Here is a 15,739-nt window from a genome sequence, read left to right as displayed (position 1 = left end):
CATTAACATATTGACCAAATTAATTACTGGATTAACCTGATGACTCAGACAGGACAGAACCATTTTATTCAGCCTCTCCCTTCCTGCAAAATTTTGATTGCATTCTTATGCCACTGACACTCTCCGAGAGTTTCACAGATATCTATTATGTTCCAGCAACTTGTTCAACTGGCCATTCTTCAATCTCAGCCTATTCAGTCGTCCAGTTAAATCCACTTCTACCTTTAAAAGCTTTATTCTTGCTTAAAATCAAGATTCCTGGATGATTTCTGTAGTATTCCAAATGCTGTGGGCATTTTGCTGGAGTTTCCTGTCCATGAACTCTCATCTTCGATGGCCCATCTCAAAAGAAGAGCTTTTCTATATTTTGCTGTAAGCAACTCGGGAGAAAAATACTTGTGGGCATCAAATTTATATCTGCTTTTCATCTCTATTTGAACACTTTTGATATAAAACTATTTGAGAGGGGAAGCAGGTTTACTTGACTGGCTGTCAGGGAATGTAGAAACGCAAACACAAGGAAATCTGCAGATGCTGGAATTTCAACAACACACATAAAATAGCAGAACAAGTGCAATCTGGGTCATATTACGATCGAGGAACATGTTTGTAGACTGGATATTGAATTTTTTACTGTTGGACTTCGGCCATATTCCACCGAGATACAACACTGGGCAGCACAGGAGGTCGTTCCTGCCTGTGGCCATCGAACTTGCAGCTCCTCCCGTGGAGGGTCAGACACCCTGAGCCAATAGGCTGGTCCTGGACTTATTTTCCATCTGGCATAGTTTGCATTTTGTTGTTTGATTGTTTGTGGTTTTTGTATTGCTATATTTATGCTCCATTCTTGGTTGGTGGGGCTGTAACGAAACCCAATTTCCCTCAGGATCAATAAAGTATATCTATCTATCTATCTATCTATCTACACATGCCCTTCCACTTCCTCCCTCACCACCATTCAGGGCCCCAGACAGTCCTTACAGGTGAGGCGACAATTCTGTGAGTCGGCTGGTGTGGTATACTGCGTCCTGTGCTCCCGATGCGGCCTTCTATATATTGGTGAGACCTGACGCAGACTGGGAGATCATTTCACTGAACACTTATGCTCTGTCTGCCAGGGAAAGCAGGATCTCCCAGTTGCCACACATTTTAATTCCACGTCCCATTCCCATTCTGATATGTCTATCCACGGCCTCCTCTACTGTAAAGATGAAGCCACACTCAGGTTGGAGGAACAACACCTTATATTCCGTCTGGGTAGCCTCCAACCTGATGGCATGAACATTGACTTCTCAAACTTCCGCTAATGCCCCACCTCCCCCTCGTACCCCATCCGTTATTTATTTATATACACACATTCTTTTTCTCTCTCTCCTTTTTCTCCCTCTGTCCCTCTCACTATACCCCTTGCCCATCCTCTGGGTCCACCCCCCCTTATCTTTCTCCCTAGGCCTCCTGTCCCATGATCCTCTCATATCCCTTTTGCCAATCACCTGTCCAGCTCTTGGCTCCATCCCTCCCCCTCCTGTCTTCTCCTATCATTTCGGATCTCCCCCTCCCCCACCCACTTTCAAATCCCTTACTCACTCTTCCTTCAGTTAGTCCTGACAAAGGGTCTCGGCCCGAAACGTTGACTGAACCTCTTCCTAGAGATGCTGCCTGGCCTGCTGCGTTCACCAGCAACTTTGATGTGTGTTGCAGGGAATGTAGAGTTGAGTCAGAATCCTGTGAGGATGGACTTGTCAGGTGAGTGATAGTAGAGGCATTGGGGTGACACAATTCAGAGGTACAAGGTCAAGTGATAAATCCAGTCAGCATGCAGCCAGTCAGCACTCAGTGCGAGGTAAGAAATGACAGGTGACTGGGATGTGGGTGAAGGTCAGAATGCAGCCTAACCTAAAATATCTACAGAACATACAAGGTACAAAACTTTGTACACTGAAAATGACTGGTGATAATTATTAGTACTGTATGTAAATTGTTGAACAATAGTTGTGAAACAGTATCCTCACTTACAGTCATGGAAAAGTACAGCACATCTAGCCCATGCCATTTAAATTACCTACTCCCATCGACCTGCAATGGGACCGTATCCCTACCATCATGTATCTATTCAAACTTCTCCTGAACATTGAAATTGAGCTTGCATGCACCACTTGTGCTGGCAGCTCATTCCACACTCTCACAGTCCTCTGAGTGAAGAAGTTTCCCCTCATGTTTCCCTTAAAGTTAGACCATAAGACCATAAACATAGGAACAGAATTAGGCCATTCAGCCCATTGAGTCTGCACCACCATTTCATCATGGCTGATCCCAGATCCCATTCAACCCCATACACCTGCCCTCTCACCATATCCCTTGATACCCTGACCAATTAGGAATCTATCAACTTCTGCTTTGAATACACCCATGGACTTGGCGTCCAGTGCAGTCTGTGGCAGAGCATTCCACAGATTCACCACTCTTTGGCTAAAAAAAATCCCCTTTAATTTTGTTCTAAAAAATCAACCCTCAATTTTAAGACTGTGTCCTCTAGTTCTGGACACCCCCACCAGAGGAAACATCCTCTCCACATCCATGTTATCTGGTCCTTTCAACATTCGTTAGGTTTCAATGAGATCCCCACACATTCTTCTAAATTCTAGTGAGCATAGGCCCAAAGCTGCCAAACTTAAATTGTATTATATTTTCTTGTCTTCTTAAAGGGACATAATATTCATTAATCAGCTCCAGGCACAATTATTTGAATGAAGTGAAGTACCCAAAGGTATATTATAATTAATAGCACCTTGCTCAAACTAGGCATTCAGTAGTACATTAAAAATATCATCTGAATTAATTAATAAATTAACCTGATGACTCAGAAGAAAGAACAATTTGCATTTAACTTCCCTTTTCCTGCAAAGTTATGTTACTAGTTATATTATTTGTGTTGGCAAGTCAATGGTTCATACTTTATTCTGCTTTTTGGTGGTGCTCCTTTAATGTTGGAATAATCTGTTTAATTTAAAGTTTTATTGCTGTTCTAATGCTATTGTCTCTCTCTTGGGGCTTCACAGATATCGATTATATTCGAGTACCTTATTTAACTGGCCATTCTTCATGTTAAGTCCATTCAGTCATCCAATTAAACTTATTTCTATCTATACAAGCTTTATTCTTGCTTAATATCAAATTCCTGGATGAGTACCTTAATGTTCCCAACTTTGCTGGGAATATTTCTGGAGTTTCCTGTCAAGGACCTCTAATTTCTTTTTTTGTTTCAAACATTTTTATTGTTTTTTTAAGTAAAGAGAGCATAGTATAAAGGTTACAGCATGGACAACTGCTGGTCTTCCATTCAATCTTGCCCAGGCCTGCACCCTGGAAACCTCCCAAGGTGCAAATCCATGGTCTCATGGGACTAACAGATGCCTGTAAGTATAAAGGAGGTTTGTGCATTTCGTAACAAATGTATCAAATGTACAGTTCACATCTATGAAAGAGATGCACCCATAGTACAATCATGCTTTGGTTGCCTCCCTGCCCCAACCCCCTCCTCCCAATCCCCATCTCCAAGCCATCATTGCATTAGCAAAAAGGGTTAAACAGTACCTGTGTCCCCACAGAGCTGCATTGGTATAGAGCAGTGGTCCCCAATCACCAGGCCGCAAAGCATGTGCTATCGGGCCGCGAGGAAACGATATGAAACGATATGAGTCAGCTGCGCCTTTCCTCATTTCCTGTCATGTACTGTTGAACTTGAACACCCAGCCCCCCGGTCGGCCGGTCCGCAAGAATATTGTCAATATTAAACCAGTCCGCAGTGCCAAAAAAGGTTGGGGACCCCTGGTATAGAGAGGGTGTATTTTCCTAATACCTAGACTGTTGTATGTTTACAAGTCTGGGTCCGAAGAATTTTATCGGGAAATGCTGGAAGTCAGGGATTTATGTGCAGAGGAAAGGAAGAAAGGATGGACCTTTAGTTCGTCTGGGAATTCTGAAAACATTCAAGAAAGGGTCCCCACACCTTTTGGAACTTTATGTCCGAGTTGAGAATTGAATAATGGATCTACTCAAGGTATAGACTGGACATAATGTCCCTGAGCCACTGAGCATGGGTGGGCGGGGCAGCATCCCTTCACCTGAGCACGACTGCGCGCCTGGCCAAGAGAGAGGCAAAAGACAGTGTGCAACGTTTAGTCGGACTTCAGTGTGTGTCCCCCTCTTGCCCATCTCAAAGGGACAGTTTTTCTATATGTTTAAAATTAATAATGTGCGTAAACACAGTATAGTGAATAAGCAGAAGTGTTCAAAGGAAATAGAACAATCAGTCAACATTGCCAAGTCCCTTTGAGTTTCTAGTTGGCATCCGGCAGCAGGGTCCAGAAGATTATTTCTTCCTGGACATTCCCTGAGTGTTGTCAATAGAATCTGTCCCTGGGTGATGGATGCTTGTCTTATGGAAATTATTAAATGTGAACGAGCTCCCACAATATTATTAAATTCAAAAGTCTGAAATATGGACATATATTATTTCTTACAAATGGCAGAGCTAGGTTTTTCTCTTGCTCCCGTGTTTGTGGTTTTCATTTATTATCAGTCTTAAGAGCTTTGGATGCCATCCTTTACAATACTGTGACATATGATTACCATATCCGGTGATTTTTTTGCATCTTTTCTAAAGATGAACGTCTGTAAAAGCAGAACCTGATCACGACTTGAGGGTGAGCCCTCTCTGACCTTGAGAGCAAGAGTCGTGCCTCACTTGCCCCTATGGGAGAGATCACTTAGGCTCGAGTGAACTACTGGCTTTACGGGGTAGGGGTGGAGCTAATTTTATTTGTTAACTTTAGCAGGCAACGTGTGCTTTTGCAGTATTTATTTATTTTGTACCATATGGTAATTCTAAAGTCTTGCTCAATACTGCTGCTGCAAAACAACAAATTTCAAAACATGTCAGTGATAATAGACCAGGTTGTGATTCTGTCAATTGTGGCTGAGACACCCTTGATCATCTTATATTTTCTTGTTTACTGCTAGAAAAAATTTTGCCGAGAGTATTTAGAAGAATGTTGCAGGGATTTGAGGAGCTGAGTTATTGGGAAAAGTTGAACAGGTTCTGACTTTATTCCCTGGAGCATAGGAGAATGAGGGGAGATTTGGTAGAAGTATACAAAATCATAAGGGGTAAATGCAATTAGGCTTTTTTTTTCCCTTGAGGTTGGTTGACACTAGGACTAGAGATCATGATTTATGGGTGAAACAGCTTAAGGGGAATGTGAAAGAAACTTCTCCACTCAGAGCTTGGCAAGAGTGTGGAATGAGCTGCCAGTGGGAGAGTGAACAGCCAGAAGTTGAGGGCCACATAGGTACCAATGACGTGGGTAGGACGAGTGATGAGGTTCTGCATAGGGAGGTCAGGGAGTTAGGTGGTAAGTTAAAGGACAAGCCCTCCAGGGTTGTGATCTCAAGATTGCGACCTGTTCCACAGCTAGTGATGCCAGAACTAGGAAGATTATGCAGTTTAATACGTGGCAAAGGAGTTGGTGTAGGAGGAAGGGTGGAAGGTTTCTGGATCATTGGTGTCTCTTCCAGGGAAGGTGGGACCATGACAGAAGGGGTGGTTTGCACCTGAACTGGAGGGGGACTAATATCCTAGCGGGAAGATTTGTTAATTTTGCACGGTGGGGTTTAAACTGGAGTTGCAAAGAGATGGGAACCAAAGTGCCAGAACAGTTAGTGGAGAGATTGTGGAGGCAAATGTTGGTCAGACATCAGACAAAGTTAAGAATCAAAAGATTGTGCATGCTGCAACAAAATTGAAAAGGGTGAATACAGTACAGGACTGAAGGTGTTGAATCTGAATGCGTGCATTTTACGGAATAAGGTAGGTGAGCTTGCAGTACAGTTGCAGGCTGGCAGGTACGATGTTGCAGGCATCACAGAATCATGGCTGAAAGGTTATAGCTGGGAGCTTAATGTCCAAGGATACACATTGCATCGAAAGGATAGCCAGGAAGGCAGATGGGGCAGCGTTACTCTGCTGGTAAAAAATGAAATCAAATCATTAGAAAGAAGTGACATTGGACTGGAAGATGTTGAATCATTGTGGATAGAACTAAGGAACTACAAGGGTAAATAGACTCTGATGGTATTTGTGTACAGACCCACAAACAGTAGTAAGTACGTGGCCTAAAAAATTACAAAAGGAGATAGAAATGCGTGCCAAAAGGGCAATGTTACATTGTCATGGGGAACTTCAATATGCAGGAAAATTGGGAAAATCAGGTTGGTGCTGGATTACAGGAGGGGGAATATCTAGAGTGCCTACAAGATGGCTATAGATGGCTATTTAGACCAGCTCTTGGTTGAGCCCATGAGAGGATCAGCTTTTCTGGATTAGATGTTGCGCAATGAACCAGAATTGATTAGAAAGCTTAAGGTAAAAGAACCCTGAGGGGTAAGTGATCATAATGTCTTAGAATTCCCCCGAAATTTGAGAAGGAGAGGCTAAAGTCAGATGTATCAGGATTACAGTGGAGTGAAAGGAATTATGGAGGCAAGAGAGAGGAGCTGGCCAGAATTGATTGGAAAAGAATACTGACAGGGATGATGGCAGAACAGCAATGGCTGGAACTTCTGGAAGCAATTTGGAAGGCACAGGATATGTACATTTCAAAGAGGAAGAAGTATTCTAAAGGAAAGATGACACAACCATGGCTAACAAGACAAGTCAAAAGCAACATAAAAGCCAAAGTGAGGGCATATAATAGAGCAAAAATTAATGGGAAGTTAGAGGATTGGGATGCTTTTAAAAACCAACAGGAGGTAACTAAAAAGTCATTAAGAAGGTAAAGATGGAATACGAAAGTAAGCTAGCCAATAATATTAAAGAAGATATCAAAAGTTTCTTCAGATACAAAAAGAGTAAAAAAAGAGGTGAGAGTGGATATCAGATCACTGGAAAACGATGCTGGTGTGGTAGTAAAGGGGGCAACAGAATGGAGGATGAACTGCAAAAGTATTTTGCATCAGTCTTTACTGTGGAGCCACCAGCAGTATGGTGGAAGTTCCAGGTGTCAGGGATGAAATGTGTGTAATTACCATAACCAGAGAGAAGGTTCTTGGGAAACTGAAAGGTCTGAAGGTAGATAAGGACCTGGACCGATGGTGTACACCCCAGGGTTCTGACAGAGGTGGCTGAAGAGACCATGGAGGCGTTAGTAATGATCCTTTAAGAATCACTAGACCCTGGAATGGTTCCAGAGGTTTGAAAAATTGCAAATGTCACTCCATTCTTCAGGAAGGGAGAGAGGCAGAAGAAAGGAAACTATCAGCCAGTTAGTCTGACCTCAGTGGTTGGGAAGATGTTGGAGTTGATTATTAAGGGTGAGGTTTCAGGGTACTTGGAGGCACATGGATAAAATAGGCCACAGTCAGCATGGTTTCCTTAAAGGAAAATCTTACCTGACAAATCTGTTGGAATTCTTTGAAGAAATAACAAGCAGGATAGACAAAGAAGAATTGGTTAATGTTGTGTACTTGGATTTTCAGAAGGCCTTTGGCAAAGTGCCACACACGAAGCTGCTTAACAAACTACAAGCCCATCATATTACAGGAAAGATTCTAGCATGGATAAAGTAGTGGTTGATTGGCAGGAAGCAAAGAATGGGAATAAAAGGAACCTTTTCTGATTAGCTGCTAGTGACTAGTGCTGTTCCATAGGGGTCTGTGTTGGAACCGATTCTTTTTACATTATATGGCAATGATTTGAATGATGGAATTGATGGCTTTGTTGCAAAGTTTGCAGATGATTTTGAATTGACTTTATTTCTTACATCCTTCACATACATGAGGAGAAAAAATCTTTACATTACCTCTCTGTCTAAATGTGCAATGTGCAATCATAGTAATTTAATAATTTATAATAAATAGAACAGTCAATGTAACATAGAAATACACTCAGATCAGCGTGAGTTAATCAGTCTGATGGTCTGCTGGAAGAAGCTGTCCCGGAGACTGTTGGTCCTGGCTTTTATGCTGTGGTACCATTTCCTGGATGGTAACAACTGGAATAGATTGTGGTCGGGGTGACTCGGGACCACAATGATCCTTTGGGCCCTTTTCTCACACCTGTCTTTGTAAATGTCCTGGATCATGGAACGTTCATAACTACAGATGCGCTGGGCTGTCCGCGCCACTCTCTGCAGAGTCCTGCGATTAAGGGAGGTACAGTTCCCGTATCAGGCAGTGATGCAACCGGTCAGGATGCTCTCAATTGTGCCCCTGTGGCAAGTTCTTAGGATTTGGGGGCCCATACCAAACTTCCTCAACCGTCTGAGGTGAAAGAGGCGCTGTTGTACCTTTTTCACCACACAGCTGGTATGTACAGACCCCATGAGGTCCTCGGTGATGTAGATGCCGAGGAACTTAAAGTTGTTTACCCTCTCAACCCTGGATCCATTGATGTCTATAGGGGTTAGCCTGTTTCCACAACCAGATCCTTTGTTTTTGCGACATTGAGGGAGAGGTTGTTTTCTTGACACCACTGTGTCAGAGAGATGACTTCTTCCCTGTAGGCCACCTCGTTATTGTTTGAGGTAAGGCCAATCAGTGTAGTGTCATCGGCAAATTTAATTAGCAGATTAGAGCTGTGGGTGGTGACACAGTCATAGGTATACAGGGAGTAAAGGAGAGGACTTAGTACACAGCTCTGAGGGGCTCCTGTGTTGAGAGTCAGGGGGTGGAGATGAGGGAGCCCACTCTCACCACCTGCCAGTGATCTGACGGTAAGCCCAGGATCCATCTGCACAAGGCAGGGTCAAGGCCAAGGTTTCTGAGCTTCCTGTCGAGCCTGGATGGGATTATGGTGTTGAATTATGATTACGGTGTTGTTATAAAGATTGGTGAGGGGCAGGTAGTTTTGAGGAAGTAGAGAGACTACAGAAAGACTTAGATTAGGAGAATAGGCAAAGAAATGGCAGATGGAATATCATGTTGAGAAGTGTATGGTCATGTACTCTGGTAGAAGAAATGAAAGGTTTTACTATTTTCTAAATGGAGAGAAAATACAAAAAAACTGAGATGGAAAGGGAGTTGGAATCCTTGTGCAGGATTCCCTAAAGGTTTCTAGTCCTTTTGAAATGAATGAAATTGCAATGTTAGCATTCATTTCAAGAGGACTAGAAAATAAAAGCAAGGATGTGATGTTGGTACTTTGAAAGCACTGGTGAGGCCGTACCTGGAGTACCTTGAGCAGATGTGGGCCCCTTATCTTAGAAAGGATGTGCTGAAACTGGAGAGAGTTCAAAGGAGGTTCATGAAAATGATTCCAGGATTGAACGGCTTGTCATATGAAGAGTGTTTGATGGCTCTGGGCCTGTGTTCATTAGAATTCAGAAGAATGAGCAGTGACCCCATTGAAACCTACTGAATGGTGAAAGGCCTTGAGAGAGTGGGTGTGGAGAGGTTGTTTCCTATGGTGGGAGAGTCTAAGACCAGAGGGTACAGCCTCAGAATAGAGGGGCGACCTTTTAGAATGGAGATATGGAGGAATTTCTTTAGCCAGAGAGTGGTGAATCTGTGGAGATTTTTGCCACAGGCAGCTCTGGAGGCCAAGTCTTTATGTACATTTAAGGTAGGGTTGAGAGATTCTTGATTGATCAGGGCATGAAGGGATACGGGGAGAAGGCAGGAGATTGGAGCTGAGAGGAAAATTGGATCAGCCTTGATGAAATGGCAGAACAGATTTGATGGACCAAATGGCCTAGTTCTGCTCCAGTACCTTATGGTCTTATGGAAGTGGTAGATGTGGGTTCAATTTCAACATTTAAGAAATATTTGGATAGGTACATGGATGGGAGGGTTATGGAGGGCTATGCTCTTTCTGCAGGTTGATGGGACTAGGCAGCATAATAGTTTGCCATGGATTAGATGGGCTGAATTTCCAGTTTCTATGCTGTAGTGCTACATCAGTCTATAACTATAACTCTATTCTAAAGCACGATATTTCCCAAGCATTTGGATAGACAGGGACTTACTAGGGAGAGCCAACATGGCATTGTGCGTGGTAGGTCACGTTTGACCAATCTATTGAAGTTTTTCGAGGTGGTTACCAGGAAAGTAGATGAAGGGAAGGTAGTGGATGTTGTCTACATGGACTTCAGAAAGGCCTTTGACAAGGTCCTGCATGGGAGGTTAGTTAGGAAAATTCAGTCACTAGGTATACATGGAGAGGTGGTAAATTGGATTAGACATTGGCTCAATGGAAGAAGCCAAAGAGTGGTGGTAGAGAATTGCTTCTCAGAGTGGAGGCCTGTGACTAGTGGTGTGCCACAGGGATCAGTGCTGGGTCCATTGTTATTTGTCATTTATATCAATGATCTGGATGATAATGTGGTAAATTGGATCAGCAAATTTGCTGATGATACAAAGATTGGAGGTGTAGTGGACAGTGAGGAATGTTTTCAGAGCCTGCAGAGGGACTTGAACCAGCTGGAAAAATGGGCTGAAAAATGGCAGATGGAGTTTAATACAGACAAGTGTGAGGTATTGCACTTTGGAAAGACAAACCAAGGTAGAACATACAGGTAAGGCACTGAGGAGTGCAGTAGAACAGAGGGATCTGGGAATACAGATACAAAATTCCCTAAAAGTGGCGTCACAGGTAGATAGGGTCGTAAAGAGAGCTTTTGGTACATTGGCCTTTATTAATCAAAGTATTGAGTATAAGAGCTGGAATGTTATGATGAGGTTGTATAAGGCATTGGTGAGGCCGAATCTGGAGTATTGTGTTCAGTTTTGGTCACCAAATTACAGGAAGGATATAAATAAGGTTGAAAGAGTGCAGAGAAGGTTTACAAGGATGTTGCCGGGACTTGAGAAACTCAGTTACAGAGAAAGGTTGAATAGGTTAGGACTTTATTCCCTGGAGCGTAGAAGAATGAGGGGAGATTTGATAGAGGTATATAAAATTATGATGGGTAGAGATAGAGTGAATGCAAGCAGGCTTTTTCCACTGAGGCAAGGGGAGAAAAAATCTGAGGATATGGGTTAAGGGTGAGAGGGGAAAAGTTTAAAGGGAACATTGCGGGGGGGCTTCTTCACACAGAGAGTGTTGGGAGTGTGGAATGAGCTGCCAGACGAGGTGGTAAATGCGGGTTCTTTTTTAACATTTAAGAATAAATTGGACAGATACCTGGATGGGAGGTGTATGGAGGGATATGGTCCGTGTGCAGGTCAGTGGCACTAGGCAGAAAATGGTTCGGCACAGCCAAGAAGGGCCAAAAGGCCTGTTTCTGTGCTGTAGTTCTTCTATGGTTTCTATGGTTTCATCCTGTGGAATACTTGGTTTCTGTGTGTTCATGGACCTGAGCAGAGGTTTGAATCGTTAATTAGACCATAAGACATAGGAGCAGAATTAGGCCATTCAGCCCATTGAGTCTGCTCTGCCATCCTATCATGGCTAATCCCAGATCCCACTCAACCCCATATACCTGCCTTCTTGCCATAACCTTTGATGCCCTGACCAATCAGGAAACGATCAATTTTCACTGTAAATATACCCACGGTCTTGGCCTCTGTCACAGCTGTCTGTGGCAGAGCATTCTACAGATTCACTACTCTCTGGCTAAAAAACGTCCTCCTTACCTCTGTTTTAAAAGGTCGCCCCCTCAGTGCTGAGACTGTGCCCTCTGGTTCTGGATATCCCCACCATACAAAGCATCCCCTCCACATCCACCCTATCCAGTCCTTTCAACATTCGGTAGGTTTCAATGAGATCCCCCACATTCTTCTAAATTCCAGTGAGTACAGGCCCAAAGCTGCCAAACCCTCCTCATATGTTAACCCCTTCATTCCCAGCATCATCCCCGTGAACCTCCTCTGGACTCTCTCCAATGACAACACATTCTTTCAGAGATATGAGGCCCAAAACAGTCAACAATACTCTAAGTGCGGCCTGACTACTGTCTCATTAAGCCTCAGCGTTATCTCCTTGTTTTTATATTCTATTGCCCTTGAAATAAATGCCAACATTGTATTTGCCTTTTTTGGCACAGACTCAATCTGTAAATTAACTTTCTGGGAGTCTTGCACAAAGACTCCTAAGTCCCTTTGCACCTCTGATGTTTGAACTTTCTCCACATTTAGATAATCTGCTCTTTTGTTCCTTTTACTAAGATGCATTACTGTCCATTTCCCAACACTGTATACCACCTGCCACTTTTTTGCCCATTTTTCCAATTTGTCTAAGTCCTGTTGCAAGTGCATTGCTTCCACAGCACTACCTTCCCTTCCACCTATCTTCTATCGTCTCCAAACTTTGCCACCATCAATTCCATTATCTAAATCACTGACAAACAGTGTTAAAAGTAGTGGTCCCAACACTGACCCCGAGGAACACCACTAGTCACCAGCAGCCAACCATAAAAGACCCCATTTATTCCCACTCACTGCCTCCTGCCTGTCAGCCACACATCTATCCATGCCAGTATCTTTCCTGTAATGCCATGGGATTTTATATTGTTAAGCAGCCTCATTATGGCACCTTATCAAATACCTTCTGAAAATCCAAGTAAATGACATCCACTGCCTCTCCTTTATCCACCCTGCTTGTTACTTCCTTGAAGAACTCTAACAGAAACTCTAACTCCCTTTACAGAATAACCTTGACTTATTTTATCATTAGTCTCCAAGTACCCCAAAACCTCATCCTTAATAATGGACTCCAACACTTTCCCAACCACTGAGGTTAGGCTAACTGACCTATAATTTCCTTTCTTTTATCTTCCTCCCTTCTTAAGGAGCGGAGTGACATTTGAATATTTCCAGTCTTCTAGAACCATGCCAGAATTAAGCGATTCTTGAAAGATCATGACCAACGTGTCTGTTATCTCTGCAGAAACCTCTCTCAGGACTCTGGGATGTAGTCCTTCTGGCCCAGGTGACTTATCCAACTTAAAACCTTTCAGTTTGCCTGGCACTTTTTCCTTTGTAATAGCAATGGCATTCACTCCTGCTCCCTGACGCTCACAGACCTCTGGCACACTGCCGGTGTCTTCCACAGTGAAGACTGTTGCAAAGTACTTATTAAGTTCATCTGACATTTCTTTGTCCCCTGTCTTTTCCAGTGGTCCAGTATCAACTCTCACCCCCATTTACTCCTTATATAACTGAAAATTCTTTCAATATCCTGCATTATATAATTGGCTAATTTGCCCTCATATTTCATCTTTTCTCTTTTTATACCTTCTTAGTTGCGTTTTGTTGGACTTAAAAAAACTTCCCCATCATCCAACTTCCCACACCTTTGCTTTGTATCCTATCTCAGTGCAGTTATCAAGGCCTGGTTGGAGTTAAAGAGCATTCCCTGGACTGAACCAACATGTAGGTCACCAATTTATCCATATTATTATTACAATAAAGAAGACCGAGCCATAAGCCCTGTGACCACCTTCCTTCACAATGGATGCAAAGACTTAAACTGCTGTTGTGGAGACCAGCAGGTATTTTAATCCTCAATTAACAGGTTCCAAGGTTGTCAAGTCGAGGGGTGGTAGTGGGGACAAGCTCCCACTACCTAAAAGTGCTCCTCACGGCATGCGCCTCAAATAGCCTCTGACAACCAAGTCCAACTCCTGGCCTTCTCGTGTGGCTTAGCCTCTAAGCCCGGCGGAACTGTTTCTACTGACAGGAGAAGGGGCGAAGGCAGGTCCTGGCACCTTAAAATCAATGTTTCGGGTAGATGGAGCTCGTCAGCCTGGGAAGGCAGTCCATCTAAGAGAGGGAAACTCTGATTTCAAACCTCTGCTGCCTTGCGACCATACCCACTCATGGGAGAGGCTTCGGGACTATACCCTGAGGACAAATCCGGAGCTGGAGTCCCTAAGGCAGTCCGACGTTGCCTTCAACCTCATTCTGGAACTCCTGCGATGACACCGGTGCCAAGCTGTATCGGCCCTTGCCCTTCCCTTGGAAACATCGGTGTCGTGGAGAGGGGAGACTTGCTGCATGGGTAACTCCTGGTCTTCCATACAACCTTGCCCAGGCCTGCACCCTGGAACGTTCCAAGCGTAGATCCATGGTCTCGTGAGACTAACGGATGCTACCATAACAGCACTAAAACAATTATCTGGAGATTATTACACTGTTTATTGCAAATTGGCTGTTGCATTTCCTACAATAAAATAGTCATTACATTTCAATATTACTGCTTTGACTATAAACTACTCTGGCATCTCCTGAGGGCAGGGAAAGTGATGTGTAAATGCTAGAATTTCTTTCTTCTTGTATCTGGAATAATTTGTTAGTGAAAAATCTAATACTGTAGATATATATAAAGTTGCAACTTGCAATAGAAAATGAGTTGCATAGTTTTAACGTTAACGAGTTGTTAAATACCAATAGAGCTTCCCATGCTTTTCTTCTAAATAAATGCTTTCTGCTCAATTCCATTGTAATATTGTACGGCCATATGCATTTTGGCATATTTTGGTTGATAAATTTGAGATTCGATTTGGAAACGTTAGAAATTCGAAAGGAAACGCTGTTTTCTTTTGGTTCTCGGTAATATCCAAATGAATTTTTTCACAGTTAGGGGCTGTAAGGATTACTTCTCCCTTTCTCCTCCTCTTCCTCTTGTTCTGAGCTCTTTGCCATGAGGCTGCTCACAACGGCATACATCCTTCAAGACACAGCACAACCCTAACAAGTACTGGATGCTCTTTTGGAGCATTGTTTGAACCCTGGATTGTGTGCAATGACATGTTATTGGTTATGTGCTTCTCGCCCAAATGGAGATTGGCAACACCAGTCACGTGGTACTCTTATCATCCAATGGTCAGTTTTCAATTGTCGGAGAGGCTCAGCCACCATAATGAACTGCTGCATAATGAGCACATCAGGGCCATTTCCTCTGTCCCAGGCATTGACTGTGCGATCACTAACATACACTGAGGGGTGGTTATGAAATAGAAGTTAGAGCACGGAACAATAAAGCACAGGTACATGTCATTTGGCCCACAATGTCTGATTCTGATTCAGATTCCAATTCATTTGTCACATGTGCATCAAGACATGCAGTGAAATGTGTTGTTTGCATTAGCATTCAACACACACGTCGATGTGCCAATCCCCGGGTGTGCTGGTTGTTAACACATTCTGATGCCAACGTAGCTAGACTACAATGTTCCAGAGCAGAACGTGGGCAGTATCAGCAAAACAGGCCCTCTCCCGTCCACCCAGACAGGGTCCAGCAAAACAGGCCCCTCTCCCATCCACCCCGAAAGGGTCCAGCAAAACAGGCCCCTCTCCCATCCACCCAGACAGGGTCCAGTAAAACAGGTCCCTCTCCCATCTATCCACCCAGACAGGGTCCAGCAAAACAGGCCTCCCTCCCATCCACCCACCCAGACAGGGTCAAGCAAAACAGGCCTCTCTCCCATCCACTCAGACAGGGTCCAGCAAAACAGGCCCCTCGCTCCCGTCCACCCAGACAGGGTCCAGCAAAACAGGCCTCGCTCCCGTCCACCCAGACAGGGTCCAGCAAAACAGGCCCTTCTCCCATCCACCCACCCAGACAGCGTCCAGCAAAACAGGACCCTCTCCCATCCACCCACCCAGACAGGGTCCAGCAAATCAGGCCTCTCTCCCATCCACCCAGACAGGCCTCCTCCGAGCTTTAGTACTCCAGTCCAGTTTGTGCTGATCGGCTATGCCCCGACTGCCTCAAAGTGCCTGTGATTATAGTCAATGGTCT

Source organism: Mobula birostris, chromosome 14 (genome assembly GCF_030028105.1).
Source record: "Mobula birostris isolate sMobBir1 chromosome 14, sMobBir1.hap1, whole genome shotgun sequence".
Taxonomy (NCBI): Eukaryota; Metazoa; Chordata; class Chondrichthyes; order Myliobatiformes; family Myliobatidae; genus Mobula; species Mobula birostris.
The sequence above is the reverse complement of the archived record's forward strand: the minus strand, read 5'-3'. Positions refer to the sequence as shown.